The sequence below is a fragment of the Sinocyclocheilus rhinocerous genome, unplaced genomic scaffold (genome assembly GCF_001515625.1).
Source record: "Sinocyclocheilus rhinocerous isolate Xijiao unplaced genomic scaffold, SAMN03320098_v1.1 scaffold984, whole genome shotgun sequence".
Classification (NCBI taxonomy): Eukaryota; Metazoa; Chordata; class Actinopteri; order Cypriniformes; family Cyprinidae; genus Sinocyclocheilus; species Sinocyclocheilus rhinocerous.
In genome coordinates, this window is record NW_015643603.1 from 778,155 (window position 1) to 799,014 (window position 20,860).

At 39.0% G+C, this 20,860-nt stretch overlaps 1 protein-coding gene across 1 annotated transcript in view; it reads left to right on the forward strand.

Moving 5' to 3' along the window:
* ar (androgen receptor) overlaps nucleotides 1–20,860 on the forward strand; it is a 78,619-nt gene that overhangs the window by 23,606 nt on the left and 34,153 nt on the right. The gene's annotated exons all lie outside the window — the stretch shown is intronic.

The following is a 20,860-nucleotide window of genomic DNA, read 5'->3' on the forward strand; positions in this document are numbered from 1 at the left end:
AATATGGCTTGCATTGCAGAGATACAGCCTCGGAGTCGTTTTGGCATCATGCCATCAACAACTGCGGTATACTAAAAATGATTTCATCTATCGACTTTTTGTGAATATGGTCTGAAGATGATCTGACTCAAAATTGGTGAAAATCGGACCAACGGTCTGTGAGGAGTTCGAAAAAGTAGGTTATCAAAGAAAATCAAATTAGCAGACAGGAACATTGGTATCTATGTTTTCAGTATGACCCAAGGAATCTATTGAGACCAGAATTATGACAATAGGCAAAAATAGTCAAAAGCTATTAGCATTTTTTTTTTTTAAATTTCATTATAACTCTTGACCACAAGATGGCACTGCCTCTAAATTTTTTGAGTACCTTCAGGGCATCGTACCAATAACATACATAGTTTCGTAATAACATACAAATAAAATATAGCATTTTATATCATAATACTGTACTGTAATTAGTTCCAATTTCATATTTTGTTCAACTATAGCGCCACCAAGTGTCACAATTCTTTTATGTGTCCTCAGAGTGCGCCCATACACAAGTGTGTCAAATTTGGTGAAAATATCTTTTATATTTTAGTTATAAAGACTTATTTATTTACACTTATTTGTATTTATGAAAACATAAAAAATGACCCATGTCCGACTTTGATTGCATTCTTTTGCCACTTAGAATCAAAATTTTGAGATTTGGCCATTAGCATATAGGCAACAACCTATGTTTTTGATTTTCCTATGGTGGTTTCATCTTGATCGGACTAATGGTTTTGAAGATATTTTCAAAAGTTGTTTAAACGCTAAATCACAATGTTGCACAAACCATAAGGTGAAACCTAGGATGTTTGGTATCGTTGGACTCAGACGATTCTGCAAGGATTCAGAAATGTAAAGATATGACTCTCGTGAAAATAAGTCAACTACATCCATAACTACATATTTGATTTTACCACTAGGTGGCGCTGGTTAGAAACTTCTTAGGCTCCTTCAGGGCATCGTGCCGATGACCCATACTGAGTTTCGTAATGATACGCTAATGCGTTTATAAAATACAGCATTTTACAACAAAATTCAAAATGTATGATAAGGAAAAAAATGATATCATTTGACTCAGCATGCCGACCCAAATCTAACAAGACCACTTTTATGATTTTTGGGCAAACTGTTAAGAAGTTATAAGCAAAAATAGCCATTTCCATTCTCCTGACCAGTAGGGGGCCCTACGCCGAAACTGTGCAGCTAATCTCTTTTTTTAAATTTTTTTTTTATTTTTTTAATTGCAATTGAAAGAATAAGTTATGAAGTAACATGGGGCTAACAGACATCATCACATGAAGTTAGACAAGCTACACAAATTAACAAAATATACCAATGATAAAGAAGAAAAAAAAAAGAAAGAAAGAAAGTAAAGTCTTTTAAAGCTAGCTTACAATAGACTCAAGAATGTTACAAGTTTTAGAAGCCTTTGAGTTCGTGCAGGTAATCTCAGGTCGTGGTTCTTATAACACACACTGATCCTGTGTTCGAAATGGCATACTAACATATTGCTTATTGCCTACTGTCCAGTATACAGTGTATACTGCCTACTATTTTTTTTAAAGAATAGTTTGTGAAATAGTATACAATAAGCATTAAGCAACAAAATGTTTCAGAGTAGTATGCTACAGTGTTGTCACATGACAAACACTGAACATTAATTCAGCACAGCTGTCGAGGCTGTTACCTTACAAATAAATGTGCTAACTGTTCTTTTACAAAGGCTTGTTAATAAGGGTTCATACTATTAAACATATTGAACAGGACTGAATCAACACTGAGCTGTCTTTAACTGAACAACGATATTGTTTTCTTTTTGGCAGTTACACTAAGTGGAAATAGTGATATATTCTAGTTACACTAAGTGCAAATAATGATCAATTCTGTTTACACTAAAATAGCAGTATTTTCTTTAGCAATAGGCTAACTTTAAGTGAAAGTTAGGTGGCAAATATGTATACTTCAGTACTGTAGTACATTATAAAACAGTATGTAATAACATATTGAGTGTAAATTATCATATATTATTAAATAGATGCCGCCTTATTGGGACAATAAAGCCCTACCTACACCTATGGCTAACCATACCCAATAACACTGTATTATTAATTAGCTGTTTTATTTCCACTTTTCAAATATTTCGTTTATTTTTACTGAAAATAAATGCCTTTCCAATCTGATATGTGATGGAAAAAGGATAAGAACGAGTTTGGCAAAAGGCGGATTCTAACATGCGTCAATCGCGTCAATTACCGTATTGTCCCGAATATAAGACGATGTTTTTTTCTTGGAAATACATCTGAAAAAACGCGGTCCTCTTATATTCAGGGTCTAGACTTTGACATGTCAATAATACACCCACAACAATAGGTGGCGCCAAAACCGCATAAAACGAGTGTGCCATGAAATACGTAATGTTGCGTTTTAATCACTACACCACTCATACGGCTGTCAAACAGGCGTCTTTTGCAGTGCTGTTTATCACAGCCAAGCATTGGTGGGCGAAGTTACTGCAGCCCCTGCCAACAAATTGGGCTACTTGTACTTAGAGTAAATAGACACTCCGTTTCTTTTTAGAGCTGCTTTACAGTGGAATTGAATTCTGCTTGCATAATTTAAATATTATTTTTATTTATATATTATATGTTATTTGTATATTATATTTCTGCAATATTATTATTATTTAATATCTTTGAAACAATCTGTACTATAGAGCGCTATAAAGCACTATAGAGATAAAGGTGACGTCATTTGACTTGATCGGAAACGTGCCGTAGAAATGAAGGTACAATTTATGTGCTACTAACGATATTGTTTTTAGATACAGAGCAATAGTTTGTAGTTTACATTAACATTTATATAAGTACATATAAAAGTGTTACATTTATAATTACTATTCCCCGCCTCCAGTTCACTCACGCATTTGAAGATGAAACGTCACATGGAGCGTGTTGCGTTGTGGGAAACAGTATCCTATGCAGTGCCTTCAGATGCATGCATCAATTTTTAGCAAATGTAGCAGGTAATCCGGGGATTCCATTCATACAGAAAATTCACATACTATTCACAGTATACACATTGCATACTGCAATATAGTAGGAGTTGTATGGTAGTATGCCATTCCAAACACAGCTTCTGTACTGATTTCAGTGTACTTGTGTTATATTTAGCAGATTCTGGCAAATATAGTAGGTCATCCGGGTATTCCATGCATACAGAAAATTTGCACACTATGCACAGTATACATACTGGATACTACAGAAATAGTAAGAGTAGTTTGATAGTATGGCATTTCGAACACATCACAAGTCTGGTTTGAATACGCTGAAGCGTTGTGGAGATATAGCCTCACGTCCATTTTTGCATCCTCTTCGTAAAATTTGTTTGTGCGTTATTTGAAAATGGTAGGGTTTTTCAAAAAGTTTTTAATAAATTTTTGCCAACATGGTCTGAAGTTTTACGTATAATTCAAAATTGCAAAAAATCTTTACCTGTAGAATTTAAAATTTCAGTATGCATTTGACTCAGCGTGAGTCAATTAATCAATGGGAAAAAAGAATTTTGCATCTAAACTTTACCATTCAAAAGTTATTAGCATAAACATGAGTGCAGATTTGAGCTGTTGGTGGCAATAGAGGGTTTGAGTTAAAGACTTTAGACTTTCTATGGTTAATGTTGAGACTGTGCTCTATCTGTTCCAAATTTCAAAACTTTTCCGCAAGCAGTTCTATGGGCTGCCATAGACTTCAAGAGCGGAAGAAGAAGAAGAAAGAAGTATTGCACCTTTGTCCAAGTCTTTTGAAGGCATACTATATTTTCTATGTGCTTTGTGTGAGGAAGAGGCCAAAATTTAAATCACTATTCTTCCCATCCAGTGGGTAGAGAACTGCTGTGAATCATCCAGTTGTGAGCCGAATCTGTGGAATTTGTCAAATTTGTGAACAAATCATTCAGTTTGATTTGTGAAACTCACAGTCACTCAGATCAATCATGGAAAAGAACTGACTCAAAATAATAATTTGTTCACAAAATGACCTCAAATAACCTCAGCAGAGAAGATTGATTTACACTTTAATAATGACATTGGGTGAACTATTCCTTTACAGCAAGGCATAGCAATGAGAAGTGTGCTGCCTCGATCACTGCAAGAAGCAAGCTATCTCATCCTAGGTTGTCTTTTTAAGTTATGGAAGCAAATTCCACTGGTCCTGGTTCACCCAGTAATACAGGAACAATTCACCAAAAAATGAAAATTGTCATCATTTACTCACCCTCAAATTGTTCCAAACCTGTATGAGTTTCTTTCTTTCTTTCTTTCTTTCTTCTGAACATAAAAATATATTTTGAAGAACGTGTGTAACCAAACAGTTACTGGTCCTAATGGACTTCCATAGTATGGGAAAATACCATGGAAGTCAGTGGGGAACAAAAACTGTTTGGTTACACGCATTCTTCAAAATAGTCAAAAGAGTTCAGTAGAAGAAAGAAATTCATACAGGTTTGAAACAACTTGAGAGCGAGTAAATTATGTCACAATTGTAATTTTTGGGTGAACTATACCTTTAATATGAGAAATACCCTATGTAATTCTGCCACATGCAGTTCTAGAAAAAAATTCCAGGCAAACTTTAGAAGGTAAATTTTCCACTCAGGATGCACAAGTCGCAAAAAATTTATTTGGACATGGATTGTATTTCTGTGGATGTGCTTCCATCAGCATGAGTCAGGCAATTATTCTTAGACTTCCACTTAAACCATGTATTACATTGACATCCCTAATAAAGTTGCCAGCCATCTGAAGAGTAAAGGCCTATTCACACCAAGGACGATAACTATAAAGATAACGATAAAGATATAGTTCTAAAAAACATTCTCAATATTAAGGAATAGTCCACATCACAACTATAATGATAAAGGCACAGAAAAGAAACTACATAGTTGAAATCACTTGCAGAATGATTTTTTCCAGCCAATGAACGATAAAAACATTGATACCCAATCAGAATCAATCCTGCTATAACAAGCTTGAGAATTTAGAGTGCCAGACGAGCATGCACTTAGAATAAACGGATGATATCATCCGTTGGTGTGGACACTAATATAGTTATCTTTATAGATATCGTGAACGGGCCTTAACTCACCAAAGCCAGTGTTTACATGGATATGACAATTGGTGAGTGGTGATTTTGAACCCTGTTTGTGTATGAAGCTCTGAATTTGTAGATAAATTGAGTTGGTAATGCAGGTCTATAGCAACTGAGCCCATTTAAGACTGCTTTGTCTTCAAATCATCTGTGGGGAACTTCTTTATTGAAGTAGTGCAGTCAGGTTTGCATTTCTCCTTGATCTCTCTTTCCCTCTAGGACACTCGCTGATGAATTATTAAGGGTTTATCTTTCTGGTCTGCATTAAGAGGTCTCCCTCTCTTAAGGTCTTCCTCTCTCCTTTGTCTCTCACTAATTTAATAAATTTTCTTGTGATTTGCAGTCAGCAATGGATAATGGATCAGAAGTAATCAAAGCATAGTTTATTGCATTCTGCTTTAATCACTTAAATTACAGCATACTTATTCTTCATGAAAAGTTATTTAATTTTTTAAGAACAGATGCTGTAGATTATTCCAATGAACAGGCCGTTTCATTTCATTAGGACTTTTTAAAAGTGTTTTATAACGTTTTTTTAGTTTGTTTGAGACTGTATACAGTAGGTCACTGGGTAATGAGTTCCAATCAGCATGATTCTGATGACTGATTCTCTTTCAGTCTTTCTGTCTCATTCTTTGGATAGATTAAATTAACTCTGAATCTGTCTTCATCTGACTCAAACCCAGAATTTATAGACTAATTAAACTGTAATTTAAAGACTATGTCTTTAGTACTGCTTGAGTACAAATTACAACTTTAAAATTACAACTTCATTGATACTCAAGAAGGCAAAACGTTTTGAAGAGTATCATTGGAGTAAATTGTACTTATTTAGTCTTCTGGGAATAATGTCTTATGTAGCTTCCCAAAGAGTAGTACTAAATTAATAAATGAGATGTTTAAACAAAATATGAAAGATGCGCACATCATCATCCGGTTCAAATGTTTATATTTGCATATATACAACAGTTCTTTCTGGTCCTCGAATCTGATTGGCTAAGAGGAGTGCGATATTCTAGTGATATCACTCCGCTTGCGGTTTTACTAACAGCGAGTGTCATGGCAGACGTTACGCTATACACTGTGGACAAGCACTTTGTAAAATTAATGGATGGATGATTCCGCTGTGGGCCCCATCTTCTGGTGAGATGCGGCAATTCATTCAGTATGCGACTCTCACAGTGCATTATGGGTATTCTCTAGCTGTTGAGCATACATAAGTTATACACTCGTTATTGCTGTGCATTGTGGGATTAAATTAGTGCACTTGATAATGTCCATTAAGGTTTTGGACACCACTAAAAATGGATATCCCCTCAAATAGTGCCCTATTTAAGGGTATAGGGGGTGATTTTGGACACAGGGACTGTTTTTATGCGTGAGTCAGTATTAATGACTTTTATATTGAAAAACACTGAAACCGGGTTGTAAACAAGGAAGTTATTTTTTTTACTTTCAACAACACCTTGTAAGACGCAGCCAACAAATGCACTGAGCTGCGCTGTCATCGGAAATCAGATGAAAGGATAGTATGACAAAGGTATAATTTTCCTCAGCAGACATTCAAACTAATGTTTTATTGTGAATATGAGATTGAGCTGAAGAATGAATGCTGTATCAGATGCAGGTAATCACACTCGCTCAGTCCAGCTCTCTCTCATACTACTCGAATCTACATAATACAGTGAACTTTTAATACAGTAATACAATAAGCTTTCAATGAAGCAACTCAACGTTCCTTCGTTACTAGTTCTAAAGTGACATTTTCAAAATAGTAAAGGAGGCTTGGGTTCAGCTGTTAAACTGTCAACTTGAGAATTGAATCAATGGCAGAAGAAAGTAGTTTGCACAAAAGATGGTTATTAAAGACACCCTGTTGTTGTTTATGTACTTACACACTCGTGCCATCAAACTGTTGTATAAACGCACAACAAATGAACGTACAACAGTTCGATGACACGAGTGTGTAAATACATAAGAAACACTGCTGCTCATGTGATATTGCTCACACACACACACACACACACACACACACATACATATATATATGAAAAGAATCACCTCCCTTTAAAATGGTCACAATTTGTTGCTTTGCAGCCTGAAATGAAGACGGACAAAGTTTTTGTTTTATCCAGCTGTATAATTACTCAGTGCAACTCCAAGTGAAATATATAACACCTACATATCAGAAAAAATCTGAATCACTGAGTTGGAAAAAGGATGAAAATTACTTGTAAACTCAATCAGGTATAGCTAATCACTTTATCAATGGCACACAAACCCATTTGACTTTCAACTGTGATTAGCTGTGGTCATATTGATTAGTTCAGCATGAAAAGAGCTTTCCTGGACCATTTCCGTTTTAGTGCAACTGAAGCAAACAATCAACTATTGGTGGCAAGTCACTGTCGAAAGATCTCTGGGATAAAGTTGTGGACAGACAAGTCAGATTTATCCATGCATAGAAGCATAGATAAGTCTATTATTAAAGGGGTCATATGATGCGATTTCAAGTTTTCCTTTCTCTTTGGAGTGTTACAAGCTCGTTCTTTTTAGCAACATCATATGACCCCTTTAAGAAGTGGAAGGTATTTAGTACAACACAGACCCTCCCATGATCAGGATGTCGCTTCAAACTAGATGAAAGAGCCAGAAGGAAACTGGTCTGAGAAGCTCCCAAGAGGCCTACAGCAACTCTGAAGCAGTTGCAGGAATTTATGACAGTCTTTCTGTTTGTTTGTTTTTTTTGGTTGGTGTTATATCTTTTACTTGGAGATATATATATATGTATGTATGTATGTATGTGTGTGTGTGACTTAAAGGGGTCATATGACGTTGCTAAAAAGAACATTATTTTATGTATTTGGTGTAATGCAATGTGTTTACGTGGTTTTAGGTTCAAAAACACATTATTATCCACATACTGTACATTATTGTTGCTCCTCTATGCCCCGCCTTTCTGAAATGTGTCAATTTTTACAAAGCTCAACGTTTTGAAAAGTGCGGTGTGCTCTGATTGGCCAGCTATCTAGTGCGTTGTGATTGGCCGAATACCTCGAGCGTGTGACGGAAATGTTACTCCCCTTACCAGGCTCAGGAAACTTTCCTCTGTAAAATGCGCTGCACACACTCTAATATTTGGGTTGTACTGTTCTGGAACAGTGCTATAAATAAAACTTAAGCACTGATTTCTAATTGTGTCCTTTTTTGGAAGGCCAAACCAAGTATTTTGGCTTTCGCAACGAAACACACAGCGTCTCCATGTCATGACGGCGGTGGCAACAGTACTACAGCGAGAATAAAAGTTATGCCTTCTTTCTTTGCATATACTTTTGGGCGGTGTTATGCAAATCTTCCCACACAGTGACGTAGCTATTTGGGGGCGTGTTTGAACGAGGCGTTTTAGGAAGTCGTGGATGAGCGTTCACTTTTATAAAGAATATCTCTTTGGGTTTGAGACATTAATCTTTGCAACTTTACGGATCTTCTGTATGTATGAACAGCTTTTAACACTCCAGAGACAAAGGAAAACATGAATATGACCCCTTTAATGCATAATTTTTCCTTCTGGAGCATCAGTGACCGTTTAAACCTTTTGTAATAGTTGCGTATGAATCCCTCAGTTGTCCTCAGTGTGAAAAGATGGATCTCAGAATCATACAGTCATTATTGGGAAGGGTTCAAATACCCAAAAGATGCTGGAAAACCAAAGAATTTGACCTGAAAGATTTTTCTGAAAAACAGTGGCAGTTTAAATGTTCAGGACAAACAAGTTACTCATGAACAACTATCACAAAAAAAAAAAAAACGCTGTGGATCATGCAGGTAACCAGGTAACAACACAGTATTAAGAATGAAGCGTACGTAAACTTTTGAACAGGGTCATTTTTATAAATTCAACTATTATTTTTTTATATATATAGTAATTTATTCCTGTGATGGAAAAGCTGGTAGCAGCAGTCATTACATCACACACATCGTGTGTGTGTGTGTGTGTGTGTGTTATATACATAAGAGTTTTTGAGTTATATACAGTATTTTATAACTCCGTAAGCTGTGCATAAGATACAATTCATTGCCAGTCAGGATTTTTTTTATTGCAGCAGTATTCACATAACAGTTTATTGTTATAACTCAGAGTCAGGAGGTTCTTTTATAAGTGCACAAATTTAACTAATAGCGGACAAATTACTCAATATAGAAATTCAATGTAGAAAGTACAGAGGTCAAAATGAAGTTGAGGGTTTCTGTGGCAGAGCTTAGCTGTTGTTTTTTTTCATGCAGCTATAGACAGCAGCACCTTGACCTTGATACAGTTCATATAATTTATATTATTTATTTAGAACATCCACTGGCGTATTTGTTGTAAAGCCAGAGTTTTACGATATAGGCTTGTTCATAATTGATACAATTATGTATAAACTGGAATAATAATCAGAGAGGAAATTAATCCAAATTATTTCTCAGGTGTGCTGTATTGCGAAGTAATGCATGGCTTTCAGTTAATCAAGCAGTAAGTTCCTGAGCAGACAGGTGCACTTCTTGACTTGGTGACAATGACCTGCAATAATTTTATTTCTCAGGCGACTGATATAAGGCAGCATTACAGCACACTGAGGTTGTTTTCTTTGATTGCCGAGGAGGTTGCGGCACAGTGAGGGATATAAATGAAGAGGAGCGATCCAGTTTCAATTGGACGCCAACTCTAACGCACCTATCTGAAGTTATTATAGAGCACATGCTGAACGGGAGACGGAACGAGAGCATGTATTATTCTATAATCAGTCATATCAGTAACAACTTCCATCAGCTTCTAAATTACAGGAGTTAGAGATAGAACCGAGAAAGAGTGTGTAAGTGAGATTATAAAGTTTGGCAGAAAATGTAAGAGATGTGAGGTATTTCCAAAGGAACTTAAAGAAAAAAAATGTCAGGATGGGGAGGATTAGGAGAGCTGTCTTTCTTTGAGTAGAATAAAGAGAGGAGAAAGGGTGTTATCAGCACATTATTGAATTATGGCACTTTTGCCCCTCTAGACCCTCTCTGGCAGCTGGAGGCCATATTAAAAACATCTCAACACCTCTCACACTACTGCACACACACACACACATGTGCACACACTGTCACAGGGTCCTCTGCCCCTCTGTAAGATCGTCAGGGGTCTGGGTGAAAATTGAATACATGATGAAAGTCATTGGGTGTATGAGAGAAAAGAAGGAGGGGAAAAAGAGGGCAAAACACCATGTGAGAGAGATACGGCAAGAGAGAGTGGAAGATGGCTTAGAAACACAGAAAAAGAGGTTCAATAATGCAAAGTTCAGACTCGTTACATGTCTGCGGTTAACCTGAAAACTGTTTTTAAAACCAGGTATATGAAAACATGTAAAGATACTACACAATTTTAGACTTCTAGCCTGAAAGCAACAATCTAGCATCCAAATGTTAATGCTCACCTTTATGGACTGTACGGACTATTTGCAAAGTGCATCTCGGGTTACTTGACTGTAACCCTGTTCCCTGAAAAAGCGGGAACGAGATGCTGCGTTTCAATAATGCATATGGGAATGAGAATACCAACGCTGCTGCACTGGAAGTGTCTGGACCCCTCAAGGTTGTGTAGTGTGTGTGCACAAACATTGTAGAGGTCTCAGACATGACTTTGGGATGTTGACTCAGAGTAGTCCAGAGTAGCATTGACATCGAAACTATAGAATCTGATAAATGTCTGCAGCATCACACACTTGCTGCAAAGGGACACCTCTTGCTACAGCTCTAGAGGATGCAACCTCCCTGGTTGAATGGGCCCTAACTCCTAGAGGCAAAGCTGCGCACCTCATATGCTAGGGCAATAGCATCCCTCACCCAATGTTACATTGTTTGTCTAGTGGCAGCCTCCCCCCGGTTGCGGCCCCCATAGCATATGAAAATCTGCTCCGACTTACGCCACTGGCTAGTGCGGTGGACGTAAATCTGAAGAGCACGTACTGGACACAGTAAGTGAAGTCTTTCTTGCTCCGGTGTTGTGAATGGTGGAGGGCAAGAGGCTTCAAGAATGACTGGATATATGGTTGAGAATGGAACTTTCGGAAGATAATTAGGGTGAGGATGCAAAATAGCTTTGACCAGCCCAGGGGCAAAGTCTAAGCAGGATGGCGAGACTGACAGAGCCTGCAAATCTCCAATTCTCTTCAGAGAAGTAATAGTCATGAGAAAAACCATCTTTAGAGTCAGAAACCTGACAGGCACTGACTCTAGTGGTTCAAAAAGGGTCCCAACCAGACCCTCGAGCACTATAGCTAAGTCCCACAAAGGGACTGTTGCTCTGGTGGGCGGCCTCAACCACTTAGGTCCCCGAATGAAGCGGGCAACTAAAGGGTGCTTCCCCACAGAGACCCCATCAATCAGAGCATGGCAAGCTGAAATGGTGGCCCCATGGACACTGAGAGTACCAGGACATGTACCTGAGGGCAGTTTTTCTTGCAGGAACTCTAGCACTGAAACAACTTGGCAGTGAACTGGGTCTGCATGGTGTGTCATATACCAACTTTCGAAAACTTTTCGAAATCTGAGGGCATAAGTTCTTCTAGTGGATGGAGCCCTAGCACTTAGAATAGTCTGTACTACATCGGCTGGAAGCCCAGCATCTCTTAGTTGGTCCCCCTCTGGGGCCAGTCATGAAGGTTCCAGAGCTCGGGCCTGGGATGAAATACTGTCCCCTGCGCCTGAGATAGGAGATCTCTCCTGACTGGAATCGCCCATGGCGAGCCGTCGAGGAGGAATATTAGATCCGAGAACCACACTCTGGTCGGCCAATGGGGTGCTATCAGTAAGAGGCGAGACCTTTGTTAATGGACCATGGCCAGGACTCCCGGGTGCAGAGCGATCGTGGGAAATGTGTAAAGATGCAGTCTGGGCCACATATGGGCCAGGAACTTGTCCTGTGCCCAAAGCAGAACCTGCTGCGCTAGCCTGTTCAGGTGGCACAAACACAGTCCGCCTTGGTGATTTATGTAAAAGACTACCGCAGTGTTGTCTACCTGCACTAGGACATGGTAGCCTCTTAACTGCTGGAGGAAGTATTTCAGCGCCCGAAATACAGCCATCATTTCGAGGCAATTGATGTGCCAGTTTAGAAGATGACCTCTCCAGATCCATTGGGCTGGACGGCCATCTAAGACTGCACCCGAACCCGTGAGGGATCTTGCGACGACAACACGTGCCTAGAGTGGGACCCAAAGTCAGAAACTGGGGTCTGAACCACATAGAAAGGGTATGAAGCTTCTGGCACTTAACCCTTATCTGCCTCTAGGGATTGGCCCTTGGATGAATTCCCCTGGCTCTGAGCCACAACTTAAATGGTCTCATGTGCAGGAGGCCCAAAGGTATCACCGTGGATGCAGCTGCCAAGAGACCTAGAACCCTTTGAAAATAATGGACAGTAACTTTATGGCCTAGCTTGATATTCTTTAGAGTGTTTAGAATGGATTCGACACGTGCAGGAGACAGCAGTGCCCGCATTGTGATCGAATCTCATAGAACCCCCAAATATGTTGACCTCTGGACCAGAGATTTGAGATGAGCTAGGACAGTATCCCGATGTCAAAGCTCAAGCTCTTGAGACTGGGCCAAAATCATCCAGCCATCTACGGAATTTAAAATGCGGATGCCCTGGAGTAGCAGAGGAACCACTGCTGCATCCATGAATTTTGTGTATGTGCGGGGTGACAAAGCAAGGCCGAATAGAAGAACCCGATACTGGTAAGCTTCGCCCCCGAAAGCAAACCTCAGGAACTTCTTGTGTTGTGGCAAAATTTCTATGTGAAATTATACATCCTTGAGATCGATTGTCACGAACCAATCCCCTGATTGGATCTGAGAAACAATCATTTTGATTGTCAGCATTTTGAACTCGTATGTTCTGAGGTGGCGGTTCAACCCGCAAAGATCTAAAAATGGACGCAACTCCCCATCTTTCTTGGGAACCAGAAAATACCGGCTGTTGTAGTAGTAGTAGTAGTATGTTCTATGGCCCCTTTGTCCACCAGAGCTAGTAATTTCTATGTCAACAAATGCACTTGTTCCGGTTTCATGGAAGTAGAGACCACGCTGTTGAAATGAGGAGGAAGATGCGCAAATTGTATCCTGAAGCCTTTCTCCACAGTCCTTTTGACCCATGGAGAGATATTTGGCAGTACCTTCCACACTGCCAGTTTCTCTGAAAGGGGCACTAGTTTTGACACTTCGCTTTGCTAGGGGGATGTTAGATGTTCGGTGTCCAGAAACGTGGCAGGAGGCAACCTGAATGTAACATTTCGGTGGAGACCACTGCTCTCCAAAACACTAGTGCCGGCGGAGATTGTACAGTGGTCCGTTGGAATGTTTTGCACCCCTCCCCGAGGGGACACACCCCCAAGGTCCTGGGTGCACGACCCTCAGGAATTCTTTTTAGACTAAATGATTGTCCTCAGATCCGGCCTCTTACTGGGCTGCTGAGAGAGGAGAGCCGCTCCCCAGTCCCGACGAGGGGGCCCAACGACTCGCTATGCTCTCCTTTTGCAACTCTCGCTGCAGAGGAACCAGACTGGGTCGGGGCTGGGTGGCCAACAGCCCGAACACCTGAGCATGGCGGGGGAGAAACTTGTCTAAAGCTTCTGCGTGTCTTTTGGCCTCACAGAACCTACTGACGACAGTATTTACGGAGTCACAGAACAGGCCGGAAGGCGACACGGGGGCATCATGGAGGAACACCTTGTACCTATCCTTGATGCCTATGAGGTTGAACCACAGATGTCTCTCCATGGCAACCATAGCAGCCATAGAATGGCCGATGGCGTGGGTCGTTTGCTTGGTTGGGCGAAGAGACAAATCCGTGGCTCAGCGTAGCTCTGAAAACGCCTCCTCACTAACGCTTCTGCCCATGTTCAGGTCTTTCAGCAGGTCAGCCTGGTACGCCTGCAAAACCGCCATGGTATGCAGGGCAACACCAGCCTGACCCACTGCCTGGAATGCTTTCCCCATCAGCGAGGATGTTAATCTACAGGGCTTGGTAGGGAGCGTTGGCTTCTTCAGAGACAATGAGCTCCCAGGGGAGAGATAGCCCGCAATCGTTTCTTCCACCTGGGGCATCACCGAATACCCTTGCGCCCCAGCACCCCCGATAGTCAAATAAATCTATGTTGTTGGTACAAAGACATGAGAGGAATAGGAATTAAGGGAAAAATAGGGAAAAAGGGAAGAGACTGACGTTAGGGTTCCTCCCCTCAAGCACCCGACAGAAATCTGTCGTCTAGCTTGGAATGTCTGGGGTTCTTTTGCTCCTGTGGCCAGTCTAATTTAAGCCTAGCCTTCGCATGAGTCACCACCACGAGTAACTCCTCAAATGCTTTGTCGTCACGTGAGGAGCACTCAGAGGCGGCGCTCTCAATTTCCATCTTGTCGGAGACTAGAGAACCCACGTCCTCGGCTTGTTCTGAAGAAGCGCCGGTGCACACTTCAGCAGCGGGCGCAGGGATGTCGTGATCTGGAGAGAGCGTGAGAGAGGGGTGTGCCTGCCCCTCGCCTCTCAGCCAGATTGGCACACGAGCCCCACAATCTCAATGAGGCTCGCCTCTCCTGAAAGAAGGCAAGCCTGGAGCAGATCACTCCGATAGACAATGACTCGCAGTGCTCACACTCAGCGTCCTCGAGGGCACAAACTGCATGTTCTTCCCAGAGACACTCCAAACAGTAATCGTGTGGATCATCGTCAGGGATTACTTGTCTGTCAAGAGATGCTTTCCACCTTGTGCACATGATCTCTTTCTTCTTTTTTAACAGCACAAATGCTAAACACAACTCACACACACACAATGCAGTCTCTGAAGACAAAGAAACCTGAAGGTGTGTCCGTTTAATGTCTATTTATAACCCCTCAGGTGCACATAATCCAATGACGTCACCCACCAAGGTTATTTAAGCCAATTCTTGGCGTGTTTGACACACGTGCTTCACAACCGGTCGAACAAAGAATGTTCTCATATGCGTTATTGAAACGCAGCATCGAGAGTAGCTTTTGATAGGGAACGTCTCAGGTTACTTAACTGTAACCCTGTTCCCTGAAAAAGCGGGACACCAAGGTTATTTAAGCCAATTCTTGGCGTGTTTGACACACGTGCTTCACAACCGGTCGAACAAAGAATGTTCTCATATGCGTTATTGAAACGCAGCATCGAGAGTAGCTTTTCATAGGGAACTTGTTTTTATCAAACAAAATAAGGGCCATGTTCATCATCACACCTGGAACAAGATGTCCTAGATAGCCACACCCTTTCTTAACTCTTTCCCCGCCATTGAAGAGATATCTCGTCAATTAAGAGACAACGCTTCCCCGCCAAAGACGAGTTTTTACGGCAATCCGTGTTCTAGGTGTATTACAGTAAGGAAAGCCCTAGCACATGTCCTGAATGAGTTACGAGACTTCCGGGTCTTCCGGGTGCGAATACAAGACGATCGGCATAAACAGAAAGATCAGAGAAAATGTAGATCATCATATATGTAGATCATGTTTTGACCATTTTTAATCTGATCGGGTCTGAGTAGTCAGTGAGGGAGATGCCTTTACAGACACAGAAACATCTCTAGTTTATTTGAAAATCTGGAATCTGAGGGTGCAAAAAAATCTAAATATTGAGAAAATCGCCTTTAAAGTTGTCCAAATGAAGTTCTTAGCAATGCATATTACTAATCAAAAATTAAGTTTTGATATATTTACAGTAGGAAATTTACAAAATATCTTAATGGAACTTTACTTAATGTCCTAATGATTTTTGGCATAAAAAAAAATTTTGTGGTCCAGGGTCACATATGTAAATATCTATGTATGTAGCCTGTGTGTGTGTGTGTGTGTGTGTAAACATATGTATGTGTGTGTGTGTGAGTGTGTCTGTTTGTTCTGTTTATTGAATGCAATTTCAATTGCTTTTATAATTATTTACAGGTGAAAGAATATGACATCTGAACGTATTTTGCTTGAAAATGCACTACTTTGATAAAAATGCATTTTTCTCATTTTTTTGTCCAAAATGTTGTATTTCTGATGAAACCTATCTGCATTCAAGTGGTGATAAAACATGAACACATGAAGATAGAATTAAATAGATTTTCGCTAGCGGGGAAAGAGTTAAGCATGCTTTACATGCTTCTTTGAAATACTTCTTTGATTCTGGAAGAATCTTACAGTCAAGTGCTGCTGGTGTTCAGTGTTGTTTTGCATGGGCAATACCTGCCACTACAGGTGCATCTCAATAAATTAGAATGTCGTGGAAAAGTTCATTTATTTCAGTAATTCAACTCAAATTGTGAAACTCATGTATTAAATAAATTCAATGCACACAGACTGAAGTAGTAAACTACTTCAGTCTGTGTGCACTGAATTTATTTAATACACGAGTTTCACAATTTGAGTTGAATTACTGAAATAAATGAACTTTTCCACGACATTCTAATTTATTGAGATGCACCTGTATATCACCTTTCCTTCTGTATGGATTTCTTTTTCCATATTTCTAAGCCATCTGCCACTCTCTTTTGCTGTATCTCTGTCCCATGGTGTTTTCCCCCTTTTCCCCCCTCCTTCTTTAGTGTGACGAGCCAGTTTCTGATTGGGTATCTTACTTTGTCACCTGAGAGGTAAATCAATTAAAAAATGAACATTTGAAATCACATCTAAGCTTTCTTATCAAGAAGTCAGTCGCACAGCTTGAAGTTTAAAGCCAGTTACCAACATTACTATTTATATTCGTAATGGCTTGACGTAGGCTACCTCGGACCTGTGAGGGTCAGACCGATTTGCTCATCATAGATTAGTTGCAGATCACTTTCTATGAATTAGGTACAAAATAGGGTTTTAAACATGCTTCTTAAAAACTGCTTTAAAAGTGATGAATGTAATTCCTTTTTCTTTTTAAACAAATGGTCAAAATATCTAATATTTGTAAAATGTTGACTGTTAAGCTTAGGTGAAACCAAATATTATATTAGCTGCTTTATTTTCTGTTCAGTTTATATGAGACTCAAAATTTGAGACATATTTTATTTATAGCTGAAACATGAAAATAAATATGTAAATACATTTATTTATATATACATACATAATACATACATGTTTTTGGATTGCAGTCAATTTTATTTTGCATTATTTTAAGGAAAATGTTTTCTTTCTTACAATAACTGGGATTAACTTAAATAATTTTGCTTGATGAATGAAGTCAAAACAGCAATAATTGTTCAAATGGCTTGGATCTGAATCTGTTGTAGCAGACTTCTGTGAGTTCTGTGACTCTATTGCAGTGTTGAGATGTTAAATCTTTACTTCATTTGAAAAAAGAAAGAAATCAAATATTGGAGTTTAGTGTCCTATGGTCTTATTTCTTGAAAGGTCTGCTAACCTTTCATTCAAATACTGATTTAAATGTGGAACATATTATCTTCATCGATTTGAACAGGTTTCTGCAAGTCTATGAGATGCATACATTTAATGTTAACCAGCTAAGCATCACATTGAAAATGTGAAGCGCATCCTTCCTTTGGGAAAGATCATAAAACCACAACTTCCCACTGTTCTCAGTAAGACTGCACTGATTTTATAAGAAAATAAATCAAGCATTAGGGTCATTCAAATGAAGTTATCTTTGGACCTGCGTATTCAAAGAGATTGCTGACCAATGAAAATAACCTCACAACAAATCAGCACAACAAATTGTAGCAAAAAGGAAAATTCCTAAATTCAGTGTAACACTGTAGCAAAAGCAGAAAGTAATTTGTCAAAAAGAAAGTATGATTTCTTACCCTTAAAAGGAGTAGAAATTAGTTGAGTGAAACTTTCTGAAACTGAGAAATTCTGTGAGCTTAGACTTTTAATCAAGAGTGGAAGATACAAGAACAGCTTCTGAAAAAGACACTTCTGTGCCTGTGGTGGCAGATGGAACTGAGACCTGTTCCCATGAAATACGTTTAAATCAAGGCAAATGCATTCATATTCAAGTATGTAGCTAAGCATACAACAAGTCTACAACAAGTAAACAGTCTAAATAACTAAACTGTTAAGCTAGTAAAGATAACATTATTTACACACTTGACAGTATTCATTTTTAATTTCTTTCTAAGCTGCCTTGCTAGTTATCATATTGTCATTTAGTTATATTATTAACACTTTAATTGCTTTTAAGCTATGATTTTGTTTGATAAATTACTCCGTACCAGCTCTTCACCACTCTTTTTCTGAATTGGTAATGTAAATGTGTGGAATGTGGGCTGGAGTTAACATCTAGACTGTCATCTGTTGATTAACCAGAACTGTGTTTCCCAAAATACTTTTGGGAAGTACTGTAAAGTGTCGTGAGAGCATTTAATTACACTAACATGCATTTATTTTTATACTATATAAAATGAAGCTGAAGGAAAATAAAAATAACATTTAAAAAAATTATCAAACCCATGTATTGTCAATAGGGCTGAAACGATTAGTTGACATTATCGACAATGTCGACAATAAAAAATTGTCGACAAATATTTTTGTTGTCGAGTAGTCATTTGATCTCATGTGTTCTAATGTAAGAGCCTGCAATAATGCGGTTTGACCAGTGTGGCGCTGTAGCACAAGACTGTAATTCACAATTGGATGCAATTCAAGAGAAGAAGACGGAGCGCTTCAGTTCAGAGCAAACGCAGTCAAACCTGAAGCTGCTGAGCGGCGTTTGGATGAATCTGTTAATATATGCTGTGCGCTTTCCTCTCAATAATGAAATAAACACAACAAAAACTGACATTGGTGAGAAAGCAGCAGTTAAGAACACATCTAATTACAGCGATGTGGATGTTTGCACGAGCTCTGCAGTTCGGCACTTTAGTAAAGTCCAGTCTCGTGACATTTTATAGTACTTTATGCTATAGATAGCCTTAAATCAAGCAGCTTTACAGTATTAAATATGAAAAACCAGAGTCAGTGTCGCTTTCAGTTAGAATTACAACTTGATTTTCTGTTATAAAGCAGCTCTCCAGTGTGGAGCTTGCTAATGATAAAATCTTTTTATTAGTGGGGAAAAAATATATTATTTCATTAAATTGGTAGTTTGGTTTGCAGAGATCAAAGCTTGATCTAGCTTAGAACTGTTTTGATTATCATAACCAAATAAGGTATTTTAAGAGCGATTATGTTGTGAATACAATAGTTTATCCAAAAATAAAACGTCTCATCACATACCTTTATTTTGTTTCGTATACATATGTCTTACAGAAGGAGATGTTAGGCAGAATGATGTGTCATTCAGTTACTTTTTCATATACCTAATTAAATGGTGAATGAGAGAGTTTCTCTGTCATCTCATTTTGTGTGCCAAATATATTTATTTGTATAAATTAATTGTATAATAATTGTAATTACATAATATGATTTTTAAAAGCTGAAAGGATTACCTTTATTTGTTAGAATATGTATAACTCAGTATTTTAACTAATTGCAGAAGCTTAATATTTAAAGTCTACTGATTGAGTGAAAAAAAATTTGATGATTAGTCGATTAATCGTTCTAATGATCATTTGATTAATCGATTATAAATAACCGAAAATAACCGTTTGTTGCAGCCCTAATTGTCAAGTCAAGTCACCTTTTTTTGTATAGCGCTTTATACAATACTGATTGTGTCAAAGCAGCTTTACAGTATGAAACAGCAAAAATAGTTTGTCAATAATTCATGAAGACAATATCAAAGAGTAATTTTTCCAGATAAAGTCAACTCATTGATGATTTAATGATGTCATCATCCAGTTCAGCTCTCTTCCAATAGTGTCTGTGCAATCAGTCAAGCACCAGACGAAACCAGTATGATGTGGTTTAATTCCAGGCTGCAACACAGATGCATAGATACTTGTCTGGTTCCCATGGTCTTGTGCCGATGGTCGTAGAGGTGATGAGGTCTTCACAGGGGATCTGGGGCGCATCTAATTGACGTGGTCTCCACTGAAATTCAAGGCTGTAGAGGTCGTCTCTAGGTCTGGTCTGGATACAGACTGGATCTGTATGGCTATGGTGACCTTGGAATAAGAATGAAAGAGACTATTAACGTAGATGCCATTCTTCTTACTATGTAGTGAGTACATCGGGTGTTATGGGAAGTGTTCCCGGTTCCAGTTGAACTAATTAATGCAGCCTAACAATCCTTTAACGGATTTGAATTATAGAAATGCGATAGTGTATTATGTGTATATATGTTAGTTCTGCGAATTTGTATGTTTCATTGGGCTGCGATGAAATATAGAGCTGAGTATCATCAGCATAACAGTGAAAGCTAATACCATGTTTCTTGATGATATCTCCCAAGGGTAACATGTAAAGTTTGAAAAGCAACGGTCCTAGTACTGAGCCTTGTGGTACTCCATACTGTACTTTTGATCGATATGATATCCCGTCATTCACTTCTACGAATTGATGACGGTCAGATAAGTAAGATTTGAACCATGCTAATGCAATTGAGTTTGATTCCCCTGGTCTGGGGGAAAGTCGTGGCCTAATGGTTAGAGAGTCGGACTCGTAACCCAATGGTTGCGGGTTCGAGTCTCGTACCGGCAGGGATTGTAGGTCGGGGGGGTGAATGTACAGCGCTCTCTCCCACCTTCAATACCATGACTGAGGTGCCCTTGAGCAA